This window comes from Saccopteryx bilineata, chromosome 1 (genome assembly GCF_036850765.1).
Source record: "Saccopteryx bilineata isolate mSacBil1 chromosome 1, mSacBil1_pri_phased_curated, whole genome shotgun sequence".
Taxonomy (NCBI): domain Eukaryota; kingdom Metazoa; phylum Chordata; class Mammalia; order Chiroptera; family Emballonuridae; genus Saccopteryx; species Saccopteryx bilineata.
This window is the reverse complement of record NC_089490.1, coordinates 89,739,021-89,758,651: the sequence shown is the minus strand read 5'-3', so window position 1 is coordinate 89,758,651 and position 19,631 is coordinate 89,739,021. Positions and strand designations below refer to the sequence as shown.

General features: G+C 54.6%; 1 protein-coding gene and 1 long non-coding RNA gene across 11 annotated transcripts in view; one reads left to right on the top strand and one right to left on the bottom strand.

The window, feature by feature from the left end:
• Positions 1–19,631, bottom strand: part of ELFN2 (extracellular leucine rich repeat and fibronectin type III domain containing 2) — a 53,207-nt gene that overhangs the window by 6,692 nt on the left and 26,884 nt on the right. For 2 of the 10 annotated variants that reach the window (XM_066258886.1, XM_066258932.1), the window contains exon 1: positions 9,073–10,901. The exons of 7 other annotated variants lie outside the window; for them this stretch is intronic. The gene's annotated coding sequence lies outside the window, so the exon portion shown is untranslated. One more of the 10 variants, XM_066258915.1, reaches the window with a different exon arrangement.
• Positions 122–5,917, top strand: LOC136319950 (uncharacterized). The gene is made up of 3 exons (XR_010728243.1): positions 122–208; positions 4,541–4,684; positions 5,724–5,917. It is a non-coding gene; the product is annotated as an uncharacterized lncRNA (long non-coding RNA).

The following is a 19,631-nucleotide window of genomic DNA, read 5'->3' as shown; positions in this document are numbered from 1 at the left end:
AGAGATAAATAATTCATTTGTTGTGTAACCGTTCTTGTTCCAAAAATAATTCCCTTGTCTCGGCTTCTATGGGGGAGGGGAGCAGAGCAGCATGGCTGTGGGCCCCCCAAGCATGGGAATGTGGAGGCTGGGGGTCTCCAGCAAGGGGAGGACATGGAACAAACTCTTCTTACAGACAGAAGCAGAGCTGAGAGAGAGGGCAAGAAAGGTAAGCCATACATAGCCCCAATCCTACCTCCTCAAAGATAGAGGGGTGGGGGGAGCCCTCAGACCGGCAAAAAAGCCAAAGGCTCTAGAACAATGTGATCAAAGTCCCACAGAGAGGGGCAGGGACTTGCCATGAGTCACAAACACAACCTGGGCCAGGATCAAGGCTCCTGAGGCAGCAGAAATCAGGAAGCCTGGGGCCCAGTCCACTGGGCCCAATTAGGTAAAGCAAGTGAGTCTGTTTCCACCTCTATAAAGTGGGGACCAAGTCCCTACCTGGCCATCTGATGGGAGAAGAAGTAAGGTGAACTGGGCTGTCCCTGCCAAGATGCAGAGGAACAGGGGAGACAGCACAGGACTCAGAGCCTACAGACCCTCATTTTCCAAGTGGGGAAACTGAGCCCCAGACCAGGGGAGACTTGTTCTGGTGGCCTGGCAAACCAGACACAGCCCCTGGGGCTGCAGGTACCCCCACCACCACCACTACCACCATTGCTTTCTGGACTGCGGGAAGAGCCCAGTGTTCCCTCCCTCTGCCCTGGGCAGTGGCCAGGGATGTGAGGATTAGGCAAGAGAAATTCACATTTGGATAAAGAAAGCCAAAGACCGTTCACAAGAGCCTCCTCTGTTTCCTGCTCCTCCTCCTGGGAAACTCCAGGAAGGAGAACGCTTTGAGAAAAAAAAAAGTTAAACCTTTGCCTTTAAAGCAAAACCAATTTACAGCCCTCAGCCCCAGAGGGCTACTGGAACCAAGGAAAGGGAAGCGAGGAGGGGAGCGTGCCAGAACAAGTCCAAGCAGGCAGTTTTTGTCGAGCAGGCAGGTGACCAGGGCGTCCAGATGACCCCTCAGATTAAAGGCTGACTTGAAGTCAGAGGCTGTGATAATCAGGACCTCTGGGAGAGGCGTTCTCATACCTGCCAGCCCCCTGCAGGACCAGTTTGGGCTGAGGGGCCAAACAGGGTGGAGGTGGGACACCGTGGGGCCAGCTGCAAGGAGGGGTGCCCAGGCAGCAGAGAGCATTTCTGTCCTTGGCTGTGCAACGCAACGTCTCAGGGCCAGAGTAGACCTCAGCTCCTGTCCAACGTGGCCAGGTCAATCTTGCCCCTTCTGTGGCCCCATTGCCCTCAACACACACACACACACACACTGCATATACTGGAGGAGGTTGATTGCCCTCAACACACACACACACACACACACACTCTGCATCTACTGGAGGAGGCTGAGTCGCCAAGCTCGCTCTGTCAGAGAACCCTCCATCTGCACCTCCTCCAGCTAGCAATGTCTGGGGACCACATTTGTATGCAGGTGCATGCACAGGTGTGCGCTGGCTCAGAGCGCCAGTGCAGGAGTGTGCTGACATGTACAAGTAGATGGATGTGCAGGCAGGCGTGAGCACTCACACATGCCTGTGTGCCTTGTGGCCAGCTACAGGGGTACTCAAGAGTGAACGTGGGCGCGCGTGTGGGGCATCTCAGAAACACAGGCAAACACTTGCCTATATGTCGACATGTTAAACACATGTATTATATGCCCTTATGTGTGCACATGTGCACCTTTTGTCCCATAGAGCCCCCTTATATCTACCCCCTATCCTCAGATCTGAATTGCTTAAACCAGCAGCCCCTCTGCCAGGCCCCAGAGCTGTTGGGTAAAACTGAGCTGCTGGAGCCTGGATAGCCCAGGCCATGCTGAAGGGGGGAGGGGTATAAATAAAGCTGAGGGGGCAGGGAGGGGAGTAGGAGAAGGGGCCCAGGCTTGGTGTGGGGAATAGTGCTGCCCCATCTCTTCCCTTCCCAGCCCCCACCCCAGCCACTCTAAGCTCTGCCCCTCTGAGCCCTCAAGGTGACCCTGCCCATTGTCCTTTCTCCCACTCCTCCCAGTCTCCAGGACAGCTTGGGCCAGGGCCTGGCTCACCCCACCCTCACTCTCCCCTGTGACTCAGATGGAGGGGTAAAGGGCCCCCCCATCACCCTGTCCCCTGTGCGTCAGCACGATGTCCCCGTCCTTGTCCCTGGGCTGCCTGCCCACCACCCGTGGAGGCCTGACACAGCCAGGGACGGGGACCGCAAGGCTTTGGAGGCGCTGACAGTAGCACTTGGCCCCCAGCCTGCTGTGCGCCCACTCAAGGTGTGAGGGAGGGGGTTCTGGCCAGCAGTGGGTCGGTTCCCTTGGGCCTGGGGCTGGAGTCTCGAGGATCTCACCCTTTCCCTGCTCCTGTGAGGGCGACCCCCTAGCACACACAGTAGTGGGAGGAGCAGGACACTGCCCCCCACACACCTGGGGGTGGAGGAGAGGAAAGGAGGTGAGGGAGTTGCAGACAGGAGGCGAGGACTGAGAAGGATGGGAAAGTAAAGATGTGGAGACAGCCAAGCAGGGAGAAATGGAGTAATGGAGGGTGCGTCTAAGACAGAGGGACCAATGGTCTGCAGAGCAGCACAGGCAATGATAGATGGGAGGGGGGCTGAAGGAGGGGACACAGCACCTGCTGCCCACCCACCCAGGGACAGGGAGACAGATGAGCACTGGGCCTAGCTGAGCCATTGAAATGCAGCCTGTGACCAGCTCAGGGGAGGGGGAGGCGGCAGGAAGCAGCTGTTGGAGGCAGAGGCCTTTTCTGCCCAGGGCTGAGATGGTGCTCAACCTGGCAGGGCGTGGCCGGTGGCACAGCAAAGTGCAGCTCCTAGCTGGCCTGGCCTGTGGGGACCCCTCCCCTTTCCCCTTGTCCCCACTGTGCCCCCCCACACACACACACAGGCATGGCAGCAATGAGTGACCTCTGGCCAGAGCTGGGGCAGCCCAAAGTGCCTCACCGCACCTCTTTAAGGGTCCCTCTCTCCTTCCACCAGAGAGAGAAGGAAAGTGGCAAGTGGGGGACAGCATGCCATCAAGGAATCTAGGGGCAGGCCCCAGCCAAGCTGGCTACACACCATCTTACATCCCTTCTCATGGGGACACCCCTGGATGGAGAGGAAGGAGAAGAGTCAGCAAGACCCAGGGGTCTAGGGAGCAGAGCTGAGGTGGGGTCTCAGTTCAGAGTATGCATGACATGGAATGTCTGAGTCACTGTGGACAGATGGCTTCCCCTCTCGGGGCCTCAGCAGCGCTTCCCCCCAGTCAGTGGTTGGTTTCTGTGCCCTTCTTCTCCAGGTGCCATGAGGCTTGGGGCCGCTCTGTGGACTCAGAATCCTAACACTCCAGAGCTAAAAGAAGGAGCCCTTGCTCAGCCCACTCCCAGCCCTTCTCAGAGAAGAAAGTGAGGCCAGGACTGGGGAAGAGATACATTCCTCTGGTGGCAGATCAGGCTCAGGACACAGGGTAGCACTGACAGTTCCAGATCTGCCAACCTTGAATGTCCTCTGGAGCTATTGCCCTGACATGGCTGCCCATCCTCTAACCCAGGACCCAGGGCACAAGCTTGCATTTTTGCCCATGAGTGGGATGGATAGCTCCTACCTCTCGAACCTGCAATGGACTAATGTGCATGATCACCACACAAGGTTGCTCCCAAGGGTTCAGCATCCTTGGCCTCCCCCTCCCTGAGCCAGGTGAGAGGATAGGCAGGCTGAGGTCACCTGAGTGTCCCCTAGCCAGGGGTGGGGTAGGGAGGAGGGATCAGCAAGGAAGACATGGTCTGGCCAGCTCAGAAACCTCGTGGGAGTTGCAGGCCCTCTCCAAACCTCAGTTTCTCCACCTGCGTGGCAAGGTGAGTGCCACTCATCTCCTAGGGCTCCCACAAAATTCCAGGACATAATGGAGACGGGTATTCTCTACACAGAGCAGAAGGCCCAGCAAGGCACCACCTTGGGCTCCTGTTCACGAGGCCACACTCACACGGGGACATTGGAGGGGTTCAGGGATCAAGCAGGAGAGGTAGTCCATGTTCCAGCCTCCCAGGAGCAAGGATATGAAGCTTAGCCAGGGAAATCTCATTTGCAGCAGCTGATAAGCCCTGGCACGGGCTCCTCCCTGGAATAGTCTGGCCAGGACTCCCAAGGTACCATTGTCACTGTCCGTGTCAATGCCATTACCAAGGATTAGGAGGACCAAGCACTGCTGGTGTCCAGCCAGAACTCCCAGGGGAGGCAGCCACCTCACCTCACTCTGCTGGAAGCACAGCACCAGGCCACGGGTCCCAGAGACAGGCTACCCCTGGGAGCAGATAGGTAGCTCTGCTTTCTGGGACAAAGCCTGCCACCCCCTTGGGCAGGACACTGGGTCTTGTCTTTGCCTCCACCTCATCAGGCTTCTTCAGACATGCTGCTCTGGGTCTTAATTCCTCATCTCTAAACAGGATAACTAAGCCTTCACCATTGAACTACTGTTTTGTAGGTGAACCCTTTGGACCTCAGGTGCAATGAGCACCACTGCAGGGCAGAAAGAAAAAAGCATGGATGTTGGAAGAAGAGGGTCCGCGGACTGAATGCTGAGCTGTGCACGTGAATTAACCTCTCTGGGGCTCCAGTATCCTCACTTGTAAGATGGTCAGGACTACCCCTTACCCAGTGGCTCATTTGTGTCTGATGTTTAGGTCCCTTAAATCTTATAGCACCCTCCATGGCTGGCACTGGTAGCATCATTTTACAGATGACAAACTGAAGGCTCTCTCCTTCCCCATCTTTCTCTACATACCTGGGCCCATGGCAGGGACTGGACATGCATGAGCTGTCTGGTAGATTTCTTCCCCCTTGTGACAGCACCTCCCTCCCTATCAGGAAAGTGTGCCAGCATGGATTGTGTACACACCAAGAGAGACTTCAGTTTCTCCCATCAGTCAGGAAGTATACTTATTGGAAGCCAGCTATGCCCCTCAAACCCCCAGGCCCACTCCCACCTCAGGGCCTTTGCACATGCTGTTTTCTCTGCCTGGAATGCTATTCCCTCAGTATCTGAACTCACTACCTCATTCAGGTCTTCACTCAACTGCTCTCCCCAACCGCACCCTTCCTCACACCAAATCTGAGATAACCCCACTGGTCACTCAGCTTGACCTTTGGTCCATTCAGAGCACTCAACATGACCTATCATTTAGTTTTTTATTATCACACCCTTCATGGCCCCCCATCATGAAATCAAAGCAAGCTTCATTTTATTCACTCCTGTAACCTTCATGCCGAGAACAGGGTCAGGCATGCCTAGGACATGATGTGTAAAATAAGAGCTCAGGGCGAGACAGGGTGCTATCAGAGGGAGGGGCTCCATTTCTGGTGGGGTGCTCACACTGTGCCAAAAATGTGATAAGCCTTCCTTTTATTTATTTTTTTAAGGGTCTCAGGTGCTTTTATTTATTTATTTAAATTTTTTTTAGATTTTATTTAAAGAGATGAGATAGGGGGGGGGGGGGGGGAGCAGAAAGCATCAACTCCCATATGTGCCTTGACCAGGAAAGCCTGGGGTTTCAAACCGGCGACCTCAGCGTTCCAGGTCGACGCTTTTACCCACTGCACCACCACAGGTCAGGCTGATGAGCCTTCCTTTTAGCCGCATTACCTCTCTTATGTTTCCCATTTTACAGGTGAGGAAACAGGCTCAGAGAGGTGCACTGATCTACCCAAGACCACACAGCCAGGAACCAGGAGCCAGACTTTCCAGAATCCCTGTGGAGGTGATTTCTCTCCAACTTGCATACCTCCAGTGACAGGGATCTCAGCATACATCTGAGGCTACTTACTTCTTTCTTGAACAGCTCTGATTGTTAGAAATTTCTTCTTGTATTACAAAGCCAAATCTACCTCTGTTTATTGGTCCTGGCCTGTCTGGAGCCACTGTCAATAGCGGCCAATAGTCCCCCTCAAAGTCCCTTTTGATATTTGCTAATCTGTTACCCCGTGCCTCTGCAATCTGCTTATCTAAGGTGCACGGCCTCACGGCCTCCACTGATCTTTCTACACCATGGTCTCAAGTCCCCCCACCCTTTGGTCCAGCTGTGCAGGGTCATGCCAGCTGTCAAGGTCCCTCCTAAAAATGTCACCTAGAGCCAAGCATCAGTGCCAATATGTCTGAGCAGTAATGGGCACCAGGGGCCCTCTGCCTTCCTTTGTTCGGCACAGGCTTATTAGAGCAGTGTTGAGTGTGAGCGAATGTATCAGCATTATGTCCTCACCTTGTTGTCCTAGATGTCAACCAAACCCCCTTCACACACACACCAGGCAGCTCAGATAACCTCAGAACGTCCTCTGGGTTTCACCCGAGGTGCTGGGTGTCCATCCACCCCCATTCAATCACGTCTTGTTAGTCTCATGCCTTAGTGCCAGCTGCTCCACATCTTGGGGAAGCTAAGTTCTGTCCCTCGATGCCCAGCACCTGCTCCTGGTTCTGTGCCAGCCTGCGCTGGGCGAGCAGGCACGGCTGCATCCATTTCCATGTCTAAGGAAACAGGAACCAAGCCCACAGCTCACCTCCAGGGCAGGCAGGGCACTCTGTCCCACCAGCTATGCACACACCCACATTCCTTACATATCCTCGTGTGTTTACTGCACACCTACTATGTGCCTGGCACTTCACTGAGCTCCAACTTACCCAGGAGACCTCAATAAGGGCACCACCCCAACAGCAACAGCTGACAGTAACTGAGTTTGCAAGGCCTGGACATACTGGGCACTCGTCTCCACACCCAGAGACAGTGGCCCGAGAAGGAGACTGGGTGAGTTTGCAGAGTCACAGGCAGTCATGACACATAGATGGCTGGCTCATTGTGTGACCTTGGGCAAGTCAGTGCCTTACCCCTCTGGGCCTCAGTTTCCTCACCTGTTCAGGGGAGAAGAGCTGTGCACAAGTGTCTCTGGTCTCCTGGGCCCGCCCCAAAGCCCTCTGCAAACCGCCTACCGGTTGTTTCCCATGCACTCAACGGGTCCTTGGGCCTCCCCTGCCCCCAGGAGTGTCCCATCTGTCATTAGCACCTGTGCTGTGTCTAGGCCTCAGGGGAAGGAGGTAGGCAGGAGGATGGAAGGGTTTTTACCAAACAGCCTGCCTTGGGAAACCACTCAGTAGCCCGAGAGAGGAGGACCCAACACTGGTTCTGGGGACAGCTCTTCACATGTAGCCCAGGTCACATAGCCTACTCCCTGGCACCCATTCCCCAGCCCCAAGCAGCCCAGCACCCACTCCACCCACCGCCAGGCACTTGGTAGAGCACGTGATCCTCCTTCCCACAACCAAGGATGACCTGTATTAAATGTCCTTGTCTTGCTCCCATCCCAGGGGTCATCTCTGGCTTTCCCAGAATCCTCTAGGCTATTCATGACTGCCTCCCCCACCTGACCCCTACCCCCCCAAGCTGACCCCTGTCCCCCCCACCTGACCCCTGCTCCCCTACTTGGCCCCTGCCTCCCCCGCCTGGTCCCTGCTGGCCTCTTAGCCTTGGCTCCAGCAAACCCCAGGCCCCCACTCAGCTGCAGCCCCAGGCACTACTCACCAGTCTCCACTGGACCCGCTCTTTCACCAGTGCCTGCGCACGCACGGCTGCCTCTGCCTGCATGGCCTCCATTCATTCATTCAATAAACATTTATGGAGCACCTACTATGTACTAGGCGCCAGCTAGGCCCGCCCTCCCAGCTCTGCCTCCTCCACCTGCTCCTCCTCCAGGGCCCCAAGGGGTGAACATTTCCCTGCCTTCCAACATCCTCAGGGCTGTCCCAAGGCAGAGTGGCATGTCAGGGGCCTACCGGGAGAAGTGGAGGCTCCGGGTGGTGGAGACTGCGGCCCACTCAGCAGCAGATTGTTGGGGGAGGGATGCACAGCCTGGGGCAAGATGAAAACCATCCTGGGCTTACGCAGGCTGGGCCTACACACACCTCTCATTAACTGGTTTAATTCTCAGCACAGCCTTATTGAGTGATACTATTATTATTCCCACTTTACAGAGGTGGAAACTGAGATCTCACAACTTCTACACAGCGGCTTTTAACCTCCGTGGCACTGGACTCTGGGTCAGGAGATGCTGGGGAACTGTTTCATCTGGGCAGTCAGTTTCAGATACTTTTCTGAATTAACTGCCAAAATTGAAAACTTGGGAGATTTTATTTTTAAAATCCCCATTTCTGGAATCCAGTGAAAACCCTAGGAGACGTGGCTACCCAGGGTCCACATCCCATCAGGACCAGAGCAGGTGTCACTGGTCCGTGGGCCTGCCCGCCTCCCTGCCTGTCTGGCTGAGGTTCCACTGACCCCTGGGCACTGGAGTTCTCAAGGCCAGCATGGAGGAAACTCCCGAGTGGGGACAATTAGAATCTCAGTCCCCTCATCTGGGACCCAAGGGTACCACCACCCCTGCCTCCCTGGTTCAGTGGCTCTAGGTCTTTTGTGTGTGTGGGGGGGGGGGGGGGGGACGGGACTCTGGTTTTAAATCTGGGGTGCAAGAGTTCTATGATGTATCTACAATTCTTTGGTCCTAAATGTGTACAGAGTATTGGCCTCTGTGGTCACCAATTCTACAGACTTCAAGTTGCCCTGACCTGTCCACACTCCCCACTGGTTTGGCTCCAAGGAGGCACACTGGGGTAGGAATCCCAAACCAGGGGCACACCCAGATGGCCCCCCCAGACCCCTAGACCTGCCTGTCACCCTGTGGGGCCCTGGCTCTTCAACAATGCTGCTTGGCTTGCTGGGTAGAGTTTGGGGCTTCCATTGGGGCTAATGGGTTACTCACTCCCAAATAAAATTCCCACGCCATCAAACACAGCCGGCTGGCCGGCCTGGGCTGAGGTTCCGGCCAAGGCTGGTGTGAATACCAGGAGGCCTAAAGCTTCTGTTGCTGAAGCCACACCTCAGAACCGGGCCTGCAGCACAAGGCTCTGAGGGTTCTGGAATGACTCCCTGCTCCTGCTGCTCTCCACACAGATTTTGGGTTCCCCACTCTGCTCACCTGGAACTCCTCCTGCCTGTCCTCCCCACTGCTTCTCCAGGCCCCGGAACCCAGGGCCCAGAGACAGCCAGGGCCAGGAGAAGAACCCCTTCTAGGGCCAAAGTCCATCACAACCCCAAGCCAAGCGGTCACATGGGGTTGCTCTCCTGGCACTGAAACTAGCTTCTCTGGAGCGGCTGGGGGAGCATTCAGAGGCCTGCAGCTGGTGTATCAGAGAACAAGGAAGCTCTGTCCCTGCAGGAGACCATGTAGTGCTGGGAAGGGCTACCCAACGACTGCAGGCTGCGCAGAAACCATCACTCGGGGCACGTGGCCAATCCACGGTGACTGGTCCCGCCTAAGGTTCTCCTGCAAGGGTAGGCCACATTCAGCTCAAATCCCAACTCTGCCACTTAACCAACAGCGTGGCCCTGGCAAGCTTCTTTTCTCTGAGTCTCAGTCTCCTCTTCTGTAAAACGGGACTAGAAGGGCACTACCTCAGAGGGTGGTAGAGTGAATGGCTCTGGCACATAGTAAGTGCTCAATAAGGATAGCTGCTGCCAGCATGGTTATCATGACCTGGGTCCTCATCACCCACTGATGTATCAATGGCAGCAGGAAGGGGACAAGACCTGGCCCCTGACAGTATCTTCTTTTGGTCTTGAGGGCAATACATCCCTCTTCACCAGTCCCTACACCCTCTCACAGGTCCAGCCTCACGAAGACCAGCGCCCCACACCCCCTTCAGCCTGGTCCCCAGACTCTGTTTCTCTCCCACTGCTAAGCACAATGGCTGTTCTAATTAATGGATTATCTCAGTGTGACAGCTGTGGTCTTTTGAAAATTGGGTTGAATAACAAGATCCTGGCGTATGGTAATTTCTTTTCATCTCCTACTCCCTCTTTCTCTCTCCCTCACTCCAGCTTTGTTATGCATGCAAATGTTTTTCCCCTTTTCCTCCTTCTCAAACACCTTCCTCCTCCAGATGGCCTAGGGGACAGACATCGGTTCTGCTTTCCCCACCAGTCTGCTTTACAGTGAGGCAGGTGGGAACTGACCCTCCTGGGCCCCTCCTGGGCACCTGACACATGTGCCTTCTGTAATCTCCCAGCGGACCCAAGTCCTGACACCTTCCTCTTGGGACTGCACCGGCCCTGGAGAGTGACCTACACCTCAGCTTTCCTCCTACCTCCCAGGCTGCTCCTTTGCCTTCCCTGAGGTCCTGGTCACAGCCCTCTGCTATCCTCCCCCAGCCCCTCCCCCACCTCATACTTTCCCAAGGCTCCTTTTATCACTTCTTTGTGCTGACCATACCCAAGCCACTGTACACCAGCTGCTTCCTCCCTGCACCTGAAACTCCACTCATTCACATCCACTACCGACTCACCTTTCGTGCTCCCACTCCCTGACCAGCGAGAAGCACCCCCGCTGCCCAGCTCCCTGCACCTGGAAGGTCTTCGTGTGTACCCACCCACTACTCCTGCTCTGCTCCAGCCTTCTGCCCTCTGCCCCAAATGAACTTCTCAATTAGCATCCTCCCTGATCTCTGCCTCCAATCTTATCACCCCTTCAATCCATCCTCCACCCAGCAGAGGATGAGCAAGTTCTAAACTATGAATCTGAGCATGGCACTCTCCTGCTCGAAAGACTTTGTTGGCTCCCTACTGATCTGGGAAAATTCCAACAGACATCAAGGTACCAGAAACCCTGCCCCCCTGCCCATGGGGTCCTATGGAGCTGGTTCCTATTCTCCTCTTCTGCCTTCCTGCCCCCCCCACCAATTAAAATTGTCCGGTTGGGGTCCTTCTGTGGGTTCCCACAGCCCCCTGGGCTTCCTCCATCATAACTGGCATCATACCTGTTGTTATTACCCCTGGACTGACTTCTCCAAGGAAGGGCCCAGGTACTCCATTACAGCCCAGCACCAGGCACCCAGTAGGTGCTCAATACATGTTAACGTCTGAATGAAAGAGGTCTGCTCTCTCCCTTTATAGATAAGGAAACCGAGTCTCAGAGTAATTAATGACTTGCTCAAGATCACACTGTTTGTGCAAGACAAAACCAGGATTTGAACCCAGGACTATTATTCCAATGCCAGTCTTTTCTACTTCCTAAAAGGGCTGTGGGGATCAGCTTCTGCACAGATCTTAGGGGACTCGAACAGAGATAAGAATGGATAAGGAAATGGGACCCCCTACCCAGGCTGTCACTGCCAAGACCTTGAACTAGCCCCATGACTCCCAGGGCTTCAGTCGGCTCATCTGTAAAGTGGGAAGGATCCTGCCTCACTCCCCATCTCAGAAAGTTGCTGTGGGGACAGAAATTCAGGTCTTAGAGAAAGCCCATCCTGCTAATAACATCTGAGGGATTTGATTCCCTCAGCCCCGTCCGAGCCCATCTGCGATGCCCTTGGCAGGCAGTCCTCAGAGCTTGGGGTCTTTCTAGGATGAGAGATGTCACACAGGACAGAGATTCCATCCCTCAGTGAGGACTATTAGGAGAAGCAGGGGAGTTTAGGGACTCAGATCATGACCTTGGGCAAAAAGCTTCCCTCTCTCAGCCTAGGCATCCTCATCTGTGAAGTGGGCCCATTAATGCTCATTGTTAGGATTGCAATGGGAACTAAGTGCAAAGTGCAGGCACTACTACGACCACAAGCTTCTACAGGAATGTGATCCTCAACTGTTTCCCAGGGAGAGAGGGAAGAAGGGGGCAGGACAAAGCCGGACCATCTATTTTTGACTCTCCACTCTCAACAGCCGCAAACTTGAGCTCATGCCCCAAAGGGTAGCCCTTGGGCCCCTCCCTCTCTCTCTAAGCTCATACCCCATGACATCCCTTCACAACCTACAGAGTGTCGGGGTTGTTACCTATGCGCATGTCCTCCAGGCCTTTGCTCATGCTGTTCCTGAGCCTGGGGTGCCATTCCCACACTTCTCCACCCTCTGCAGCCCAGACTTCACGCCTTCTCCTCCATGGAGCTTTCAGAGATTTCCTCTCTGCAGGGAGGGTGATAGCCTCCCTTCTCTACCCAGTCCCTGACTCCATTCCCATGAAATCCTGGAAGGATCTTAGAGATTGTCTCGCCCCACCTCTTCTGTCCCCATTTTACAGATAAGCAAACTGAGGCCCCAACGAGGGATATAAGCTCTCCAGGGATGCACTTGAACCCAGGTATCTCTGCTGCTTCCAACCCTGCAGGCAGCTTCTCTCCTGGCTCTGAGCTGTTGTTCTGTCCTTGCCTACCTTCTCCAAGCCCCCCCCCCAGCCCAGAGCTAACTGAGGATGGGACCCTCATCTTCCTCTCTGCTCCCACCCCAGTGCCTAGCCTAAGGCCTGGCACATAGTAGGCACTCAGTAAATGTCTGTTGAATTGAATTGCGCTCAGGGCAGCCAGTCGTCTCTGCTCTGTAAGAGAAGCATAGAGTTAGTGGAGCTGTTCCCGTGGCGACGGGGGTGGGAACCAAGCTGGTGGGGTGAGGAGTGTGGCCTCCCAAGGACCTTGAGGACCCTGGGAAGGAGATGGGGTCTGGGAAGCTGGAACATTCGGACTTAAATGAGTCCGAATTCTGTCCCAACAGGCAGCATGGCCCTGGCAAGTCATGCTGCCCCTAGGGCCTTGGTGGCCTCATTTGTCCTGTGGAAATGACACTCCCGTCCCTAGGGGCTTTGAGGACTTCTTGTGATGAGGACCAGAAGAGACATGAGGAGTGTAAATAGTGACTCCAGCTCACAAGCATTGATGCTCACAGGCTGACCCACAAAGTCAGGTGGGAATTATGCCCAATTCTACAGATAAGGAAACTGAGGCTCAGAGAGGGGTGTGGCTTGCTCGAGGCCACAGAGCCCATGCACTTGATGTCATGCTGTATACACGGTCTCCCTGCAGAACTGGAGGGAAGTGAGGCATGATAACAAATCCCAGACAAAGACGTCAAGCCCACCAATGGGTGGCTGGCCCAGCCCAGGCCCAGGAAGGTGACAATTTTCCATGCAAAGGACCCCCAGCATGAGCCCCAGACTGTGAAGGGAAAAGTGAAAAGCCATGTTCTCCCTTCCCCATGGGGTGAGCTCTGATTCCACAGCCCCCAGAGGGTTCAAAGCCATACTGAGATCTACGGGCTGTTGGCCAGGTGTTTATATAGATCAGCAGAGACTATAAATACATAGCCTGGCCAGCATGCCAGGGCCACACCCAAGGAGCAGCCCAGGGGTGCTGTAGCCCTAACCCTGCCCCAGAGCTCTCTCCCCCTGGCCCTCGGTTTTCTCATCCATCAACAGCAACAGCATGCTACACCATGACCGTAAGAGCTCAGGTTCTTCACCCAACAACCTATAGTTCCCTAATCCAGCCAGGCCAACAGGAAGCTCTCCAGGCCCCAGCCAGAGTCCTGGGGAGGAAAGAGAAGGATGCAAAATGGACTCACCCTAGGTCCACCTGGGGGCGTGGCTGTGCCTCTGCTCACCGGCCTGGAGCCAGGAGAGACAGGGAAAGGGGCCTAGACCCCAGACTTTCACTCATTTGCTCCCTCATTCGTTCCAACAACCATTCTTCCAGCAGCTGCTGGGAGCAGACACCTCACAGCCAAAACACACAGCCTTAGGTCGGAGCTCTCATAGAGACGACGGAAAGATAAACAAGCACCTCTCCTCTGACCCTGCCCACACCACCCCACTGGGGCTGTTCTCTGACTCCCATGACCTGTCCCAGCGTGCATCAAGCGACCCTGGTTTCACAGCTGCCTTCTGCCTGGGAGGGCAGTCTGGCTCACCCTGCAAACCCAGGGCCAGGGCCCACAACAGCGCCCAGGAGGTGCTCCATAAACGCTCACAGATGAATGCAGCACCATGTGATGCATGCCGGGGTGGAGTGGGGAAAAGGCAGGATCTCTCTTCCCCAGCACCAACTGTGGGCCAGGCCCGCACATTCTATACACAACAGCCATGTTGTTACACCCACTTGAAGGATGAGAAAACCAGGGCTGAGAGAGACAAAGGGATGTGCCCGAGAACCCAAAGCTACAAAGTGGCCCAACACCTGCTGCTCCCCAGAAACGAGAGGGGCCAGTCACAGACACTCCCAGTACAGATGCTCTCCGTGTCACCGGGACGGCGTTTGCAGAGTCTGGGACTCCCCAAAGACGGGGCACAGGTGAGGGGGTCAACGTCCTATTTTCACATCAAAGCCTCAGAACAGCCCTGAGTGGCAGACAGACCCTCACTTAACAGGTAGAGAAACTGAGGCTCTGAGAGGTGGTGCTGGACCAACCCCAGGACCAACATACTCTGAAGGCCCTTTCCAGGCAGTGCACGGAGGGACCCTACTGCTGGCTGGCAGTTCTATCTCCAGCCCCTCTCACATTCATGGGCAAGGGACGTGGATGTGGGGCCAGACCCAACTCTGCCCTTGCTGGCTGGGGACCAGCCCTCTCTGAGCTCCAGCTTCCCCAAAACCCATCTTCTCTGCCCCACCCCACACAACTGCTACAAGGAGCAAAGGAGCAGACTTATGAGAGGCACCCCCCTTACAAACTATAACGTGCTTTCCATATTTAAGGTAATAATGTAATTGTTACTGTTACACTTTCCTTGGCCTTCCTCAACTTCTTCTCTGCCTTCCTTTCTAGAAAGGCTATGACAGTTATCAGAGGCTCGGACTTTGCCTGCCCCTGTGCTAAGGATTTGTCCTCGGGATCCTAGGAACCAGGTACTATTTTTATGCCCATTCTGCAGATGAGGAAACTGAGGCTCAGAGAGATTCAGTGACTTGTTCAAGATCACAAGCCAGAAATGAGAGCACTTAGCCATGATTACACTAGATATATGCCCCTGAGTGTCTGTATATTCAGCCCTTTGTGGTGCTAGAGACCTTGGTTCATTAACACCCACCTGCTCCCCAGTTTACCCGACTTCCCAGATGTATGCAATATTCATATTTCCTCATCAGCGGCTCGCACACTCCTTCCCAAGGCCTTCAGAAGCCCCATTAATCATTCAGACACACCTGCATATTCATTAACTTCCGAATTAATACAGAGTCCCTTATTACTTCGGGCCTGCTGCCTGCATTAAAGACATTCAACTTCATTCATTATTAAACTCCCTTGGCAAATGATCACATTCCTCCTTCACAGAGGAGGGCAGCACTCAAGCCCCAAGCCTGCAAGTCTGCTCCAGCTGCTGTGTGACCTTGAGCCAGGCACTTACCCTCTCTGGGCCTCCTTTATGTTTATCTGGCAAAATTAGGCAAACAACAGTCTCTAAGCACGTCCCAGTCTCCTCAAAGTCAACCCTGTCCCATTCTTCTGCAGACTCTGGTGTCCCTTCCCTGCATTGTCTTGCTTGGACTCACATAACCTCTGTTCTCCATGAAAAAGAAGCCCGTGCTTTCTGTAGTTTTCCTGATCCTCCACACCCATGGCCTCTGCTCACACCTGGGCCTGGGCTTTGCACCAACCCATCAGCTCGAGGGCATCATCTGTCCCCGAGTTAAGCTGGCTTGGCAGACCATGACATGTCCAAAATCAGAGAGGCCACTGACTCCACAGCCAGCAAGGGTGGCCTCCAGCTGCAATATAACAACAGTGATGACAGCAACAATAACAGCACCCCCATTTCCTGAGCACATACCATGCCCCAGGCCTGTACTAAGTCCTGACTTTCTCATCCTTCTTGGAACAATCTCCACTTTACATATAGAAAAACCAAGGTCAATGAGGTCCAGGCCATCTCCTCAAGACATGCTGGTGCCAGCTGTCAATCAGGTCTCTCTCACTTGGGGCGAGAGCTCTCTCACTGAGCTCTTCACCATCACACATGCCTCCTGGGGGCAGGACCCGTGGATGCCATCTTGCTGTGACTCCATCCTTCCCTGATGGTTCCTCTATGTGCCAATGGAGCTATGGCCAACAAGAACGAATCCCCCATTCCCTGGCAGACACCCTGATCAATCTCCATTATGCTTGGCACTGAGCAGAGCTCACGAATGAAGCATGAGAGTGCTACCGCCAGTATCACCCTGCTGGCTCTGACCCGCCTTCCGCCTCCGCTCCACAGGGCCTCTGTGCAGGGCCACTCACCGCCGACAGCAGCAGGCCAAGCCATCACCTTGTACAAACGCTGCGCCTGAGGCTTCCTTCCCCAACCCACTGGCTGTGTGACTGTGGGCTCATTACCCAATCTCTCTGTGCCTCAGTCCCAGTATCAGAATCACACCTGACTCTGCCCTCTGCCTTATCTCTGAACTCCAATCCATCCCAACACCTGTCCAGGCCACACACCTGTGTGTCCAAGCCACTGACAGCTAGCTATATCTGGATGGTAACCACCACCTCCCAGCACCTCCAGGCATTCCTGGGTTCTTTCCTTCCTTTCTGTTCAGCTGCCAGACAGCCTCTCAAAATGCCATCTATCAGACCCACTGAAGGTCCTGCTCTTAAAGCCCTCCCAGAAGCTTCTGTGCCCCCCAGCTAAAGCCAGAAGTCCTCCTTGAAGATCAAGGCCCACAAAACTTGACCCAGCCGCCCACTCCAGACCCTTCCCCTGCTTTCTCCCCAGGGCAGGGCAGCACCCCCCTTTCCTGTAGTGAGTCTCCTCATTCTTGCCCGACCCTGAGATGGGCACCTGTCCTCGCACACCTTTGGGCCGCCTGGCAAGCACAGTGTGTTCCCTACTAAAGCTGCAGCCCCCTACCCCAGCACAATCGGGAAGCAATCCTGTCAAGTCAAGACAGTAAACCCACCCACGAAGCTGTGGTCAGTGCCAACAGGAACCCTAGTAGACCATAATTAAGACCTCGCCAATCTTCATCTACATGCAGACACAGCCCCCCCCCCCCCCCAGGTAACAGAATGACAGGTCATCAGACCCATTTCTCAAACAAGGAAACCAAGGCTCAGAAAGACAAATTGGGCTCCGAGTCACTGCTGGTAAGTGGCAAGGCTGGGCCTGGAGCCCTCCTAACTGCACCTGTGCACGGAGTGCTCACTACATGCCAGACCTTAGTAAGTATTTTACACTAACTAACTCTTTCCACCCTCTCCACAGCCCTATGAGATGGGCACTATATTGTACCCATTTGTGAGATGAGGAAACTGAGGCCCAGAGTGGTGAAGCTACTTGCCCATGGGCACATAGTTAGGAGCTGGAAGAGCCTAAGACACACGAGCATGTACCCGCAGAGCTATTCCTCCACCTCGCTCAAATCTCCTTCCTAGCCACCCCACCCCACCCCCTGCCATGACACTCTGGGTGAGAGGCATTGCCTTTCCTGGCTCCTTGACCATTCCAACTCTGTGGCAGCAATGACTTGAGTCAGGCCCTTCCAATTTAGGGCTCTGGCTTCCATCTTTAAGAGGGGGTGGATGAGATGCCCTGAGGATTCCATTATCCACAGGCCTATGGGCTTACTATGCACCAGGTGGAAAACACAGGGTGGGAAGGAACAGGGAGCACATTCCAGGTTCGGGTACAAGCAAGGTGCAAGCCCCTGCCTACTGTCACCAAGAGCACTACAAAGCTAACAGAAGGCCAGAAGAAAGGCTGCAGGTGCCACTAATCCCCAAGGCTGATGATGACCTGAGAGGGCTGGGGCCTCTGAAGACCTGCCTCTGTCCAAGGGGCTGGGGCTCCCCAGAGGGGCAGCAGCCTGCCAAGCAGACATTCCACATAACAAGCACCCGCCGTAGGCCTGGCCTGGGATTCCTGGCACCAATGGAAGAGACAAAGATGAGCGAGGGACTGGCGGGCCAGTAGGGAACTCGGGCCAATGGGAACTGAGTGCACACCCACTGGAGATCTTTGCTATTTAAGGAAACTCTTCTGCAAATTATTTTGTAAAATAAATAACCAGCCTCTAATATCTCCTATCAAATATCTAAATGATCACAGATTGGGGTTGCTTAAAGTAAGGTTACACTCCTGGCCTTCTGGGTGCTTGATCATCACATACCCACACTGAGGGTGGGGACCAGGGCCAACTCCCACTCTGTCCCAGCCCCCAACATGGAGGGCCAGCCCACAGCAGGTGCTCAGTAAATTCTGGCCAAGTGGACTCTATTAGCACTCATTTCTGTACCTCAGTATCAAAGCTACTATATGTGGGACCCACCTGCTACCCCAGTACACTTTGCTCTGTCCCCTTCAGACCCTCTGGGGCACTTTTTGAAAGGTCAGAGCTGGCAACTCCCTGAGCACATCCAGGCCACTGTCATGTAACAGGGGAGAAAACTGAGGCCGGAGAGGGCAAGAGGCTGGCCCAAGCCTCGTGGCCACGGCCCATCCCTTTCCAGGGAACCCCTTCCTACCTTGGCCCCCTAAATACTGCTGTTCCTCTGGGCTATCCTCAACCTACCTACATGTGAGTGGCCTCATACCCCTGGTCACCCAAAGCCCAGCCTTTGCCGGCCGAACACCTGCACAGGTGCCCTCAGACGTCCAGGCTCAGCCAGCCCAGGTCATCTCGGCCAAGCCCACTCCTGCCCACACATCTCCTCTTGCTCAAGGTCATCACCACCCCACCTGTTTGCTCAGGCCACAGGTCTCGGTTTCATCCTTAACTCCTCCCCTTGCCCTTCCCCTTCCCCCAGGAGATGATGATTAGACCAGCCACCAAGTCTGCCACTCTTGTCCTCAAATTGTCTCCCACATTTGTCCTTTGCTCCCTACCTCACCAGGACAGGCCACCATCATCACTCACCCAGTTGCCTACTGTGGCCTCCTTCTCCTCCATGCCCTCTGCACAGCAGCCAGAAGGAACCTTCTAGAGGGCAGCTCTGATGCTTCCTTTCCTGCTCAAGATCTTTCTGGGGCTCCCTGCAGCCCAGGGACAGTGGCCAAGCTCCTTACTGTCATTTGAAACTTCTGTGAGATGGACCTATACCTTCCCACTTCCCAGGCCAGCACATAGCCCTCCTCACCTTCTCTGCCCACATCTGCACTGCCACACATTCCGCCTTTCTGCCACTCACCACCTTCCCTGTCAACCCCCACCAGCTTCAGCTCAGGCGTCACCTACTCCAGGAAGCCCTCCCCAAACCCAAAGACTGGCTTCACCACTCCACAACACCTTCATGTTCACAAACAAGTAGTGTTCCGCCCCCAACATTCACAATTTCCCTTCCTGAGGGTGAAAAAGGCACCATGTGCCCTTCTATGCCTCAGTGACAGCAGGAGACCTAGTGCATAAAAAATTGAGCCTGGCCAGGCGGTGGCGCAGTGGATAGAGCGTCGGACTGGGATGCGGAGGACCCAGGTTCGAGACCCTGAGGTCGCCAGCTTGAGCGTGGGCTCATCTGGTTTGAGCAAAAAAAAAGCTTACCAGCTTGGACCCAAGGTCGCTGGCTCCAGCAAGGGGTTACTCGGTCTGCTGAAGGCCCACGGTCAAGGCACATATGAGAAAGCAATCAATGAACAACTAAGAAGTCGCAACGCGCAACGAAAAACTAATGATTGATGCTTCTCATCTCTCTCTGTTTCTGTCCCTGTCTATATCTGCCTCTGTAAAAAAAAAAAAAAAAAATTGAAAAAGCAAAAGGACCCCACATTTCTGGTAATTCCCAGAGGGCCTCTGTCCCCACCTA